We start from the raw sequence: 3,708 nt of genomic DNA on the forward strand, positions 1-3,708 counted from the left end.
TGTCCCATTCCGGAATGAGCGTGGAGCCTGCTTGGGATTCTCTCTCTCCCTCTCTCTGTGCCCCCCCCCCCCGACTTGCANATTTAAAACAAGAGAGAGAATAGAGGCTGACATCATTTGTCAAGCAAACACTCTATTTTACTGAAACTCCTCATATACACATACATTGCACTTCACAAAAAGAAAGCATCTATCTGGGTCTCTTGGTCCCCTCTAATTCAACATAGGGGGGTTCTAAGGGAGATAAGAGGACAAGGTCCTCCTTCCAAATGCTGAAACTACCCTGTCCACCCCCAGGCCCCTGGCCCCATGCACAAGAGTGGGGTTAGTAGAACCCCCGCCGGCAGCCAGCGTGAGCCACCTGGAGGTGGTGCCTCATTGCCACCCCAGGAAAGGGCTCTGCCAGGACCATGAACACACTAAAGCACAGCCTGAGCCCTAGCTGGACACACAGACAGGCACCTGCGTCAGGAGGAGGAGACAGGGTACCCATGGTGGTTGCAGTCAGCCTCACTCAGGGTCAGGGTCAGTGACAGGCTGGACTTTGGTCCCAGCTCCTCCTCCTCCAGGCAGCACTGTGGAGCCAGGCCTGGAAGAAGTTAGAAATGTAGCAAATGGTGAGGCTGGCCACCAGCATCCGTTGCAGGAGGCCACTCGAGTGGTGCTTATGGTCAGACATGTGACTGTAGCCAAAATACGGTGCAAAGGCCAGCAGGAAGAATGGTACTGTGGGCCCCAGTAGCCATGCCCACTTGGGGCCAAGCTGTGCCTGCCTGCATGTGGAGCACCAGGAACATCCCAAAGGAGAAGTATCTGGAGGAGAAAGACAGCCTGGACTCGGTGACGTTACTGGACTTCCCCTGCACATCTTCGCCACATGCACATAGACGGAGCAGTTGATGTGGCTCAAGTCAGGTTGACACTCAGTCAGGAAGTTGGGCTACAGATGGCCTATCGTGTCCTTGGCCAGGTCTGTCAGCAACTGACTCATTGCGGCCCTACACAGGAACTGCCTCAACCCCTTGTGGAAGGCAGCCACGCTGCTGTTGAAGTCAGAGCAGGTCTGCATACCCCAGGCAGGCCTCCTTGGTTGAGACAAGGATGATGGTGGCAGTGATGGTGACCTCCAGCCATGAACCCAGGGGTGACGGTGTCTGAACCATAGGGGTTCTAGATGGAGTCCTCTCTACAGGGAAGCCATGCTTATATGGGGCATTCACAAAAGTCAGGATGGCAAAAGGCAGAGAGGCTCCACTCCATGCCACCTCCGCGACCCCCAACGCCAGTCCCAGTGCTTCCTGTAGCACCCTGACCTGGCCACAGGGTCACATCAACACTGAGCCAGTAGTATATGCTTTATACATATATAAAACCAAATGGAATTTAAAACTTGGATATCTGTAGAACAATGAACAAACCATACTCATTCATTACACATGTATTTCTATTGAAAGTATGTGCCAGGCAATGTGTTAGGTGCATACTAGCTATACTGTGGGAGAAAAGATAAACTCGCTTCAGAAGATGGCAGAGGAGGAAGATCCTGAGCCACCTCCTCCTACAGACACACCAAGGATACAACTTCACACAGATGCCTTCCTCTGAGAGAACGCCTGAAGACAATTAGAACAGCCGTTACACAGCTAAAGAGAAAAAGACAAGCTACATTGAGAAGAATAGCATGGGCAGAGACACGGAACCCCTGGCACAATGACCCACAAGCCAAAGGGATATCACAAGGGTGGGGGTCCTCCCTGAGGGCCATCAAGCACTCCCCACTCTGGGTTTTTGCACTGGGAAGACTAGCCGCCATACCATCTGGCTTTGAAAATCAGCAGGGTTAGCTGTGGGATAGCTGGAGAGCTGTAAAAACCAAGTTGCCACTCTTAATGGGTTCACACACAATCTCACTTGCTCCAAGATTTTGCACAGAGAAAACTGTTTCAAAAGTGCCTGGGCCATACATGAAGAAGATGGACTAATTACAGGGCATGCACCAGAGGGGCAGGGATGTGGAGGAACTTTCTATGAGTATGGAAGCACTGGTGGCCACCATTTTTCTTGCCCTCCTTCAAGCCTATCCGGCCAGACACTGGTGGGCACCAATTCTGACACTCTCCATCCACCTTGTTAGCACCACAAGCCCTGCCCTGGCATCCTCTGTGGACCTGTCCTGCTCAACATGCCCACTGCAGGTACCCTTCCAAAGAGGCTCCCATCCTGCCACACCCAACAGGCAGACTTGGCCGGGATCAGTCCCCCTCAAAAGTGACACCTTCCCCAGAGAGGAAGAGCAACAGGAATGGCTTGGCCTCATGGCCAGACCATACCGTGGGCTAACTCCACCCATCATCATGCCTGCAGCAGCCATAACTGGGCCTCTAAGCCATCCAGGCCAGGGCCAACCCTGCCCACCAGCGTGTCTGCAGCAATCATGGCCCCACCACAACAGGAGGGCTCATGCAGCCCACATAGGAAACACTCCTGGAATGCTTCCTTCTGTTGACTGGGAGGACTAGGCTTCTGGACTCCACCAGACTCTTAGGTAAGGCCACTACCTTCAAGACCAAGAAACATAGCCAACCTGCCTGGTACATAGACATAAACACTACAAGTCAGACAAAATGAAGAGACAGAAGAATATGTTCCAAATGAAAAAAAGAAGACCAAAACTCATGGAAAACAAAACAAAACAACCCACAAACAACAACAACAAAAACCTAAATGAAACAAATTCAAAGTAATGGTCATAAAAATGTTCACTAAACTTGGGAGAAGAGTAGATGAATTCAGTGAGATACTAAAAAAAGAGATAGAAAATATAAAAAAAGAACTAATCAGAGCTGAAGAATATAATAACTAAAATGAAAAATATACTAGAGGGAATCCAAGGCAGATTAGAAGTATGCAGAAGAACAGATCAGTGATCTAAAAGACAGTGTAATAGAAATCATCCAAGCTGAACAGTACAAAGACAAAAGAATTTTTACTTATTTTTTAACGTTTTTATTTTTAAGAGACAAAGAGAGACAGAGCACGAGTTGGAGAGGGGCACTGAGAGAGGAAGACACAGAATCTGAAGCAGGCTCTAGGCTCTGAGCTGGCAGCACCTAGCCCTCCGAGGGGCTCAAACTCACAAATCACAAGATCATGACCTGGGTCAAAGCTGGAAGCTTAACTGACTGAGCCACCCAGGTGTCCTTAGAGACAAGAATTTTTTTTTAAATGAGGTTAAGAGATCTCTGGTATAACATCAAGTGTACTATCATTCACATTTTAGGAAGCACAGAGAGCTCCACACAATTGTGAAGCCAAAGAGATCCACCCCAAGATTCCTAATCATTAAAATATCAAAAATTTTAAGGAGAGAATCTTAAGAGCAGCAAGAAAAAATATAAATAGTTACATACAAAGAAGCATCCATAAGACTATCTGCTGATTTTCAGCAGAAATTTTGCAGGCCAGAAGGGAATGTCTTAATATATTCAAAATGCTGAAAGGGAAAAACCCACAACCAAAAATACCCTACCCAGCAAATTTCTCATTCAGAAGTGTGGAGATAAAGTGTGTCCCAGACAAATAAAAGTTAAAGAAGTTTAATACCACTAAACTAGCCTTATAAAAAATCCTAAAGGGACTACTTTAAGCAGGAAAGAAAAGGAAGAAAATCACAAAAGAAAAAAATCTACTGGTAAAAGCAATATATAG

The 3,708-nt window shown here is 47.6% G+C and overlaps 1 pseudogene; it reads right to left on the minus strand.

Moving 5' to 3' along the window:
• Positions 1-467: 467 nt before the first annotated feature.
• Positions 468-2,436, minus strand: LOC144238571 (phospholipid phosphatase 2 pseudogene; annotated as a pseudogene).
• Positions 2,437-3,708: the final 1,272 nt, after the last annotated feature.

This window comes from Crocuta crocuta, unplaced genomic scaffold, assembly GCF_008692635.1.
Source record: "Crocuta crocuta isolate KB4526 unplaced genomic scaffold, BGI_CrCroc_1.0 scaffold830, whole genome shotgun sequence".
NCBI lineage: Eukaryota > Metazoa > Chordata > Mammalia > Carnivora > Hyaenidae > Crocuta > Crocuta crocuta.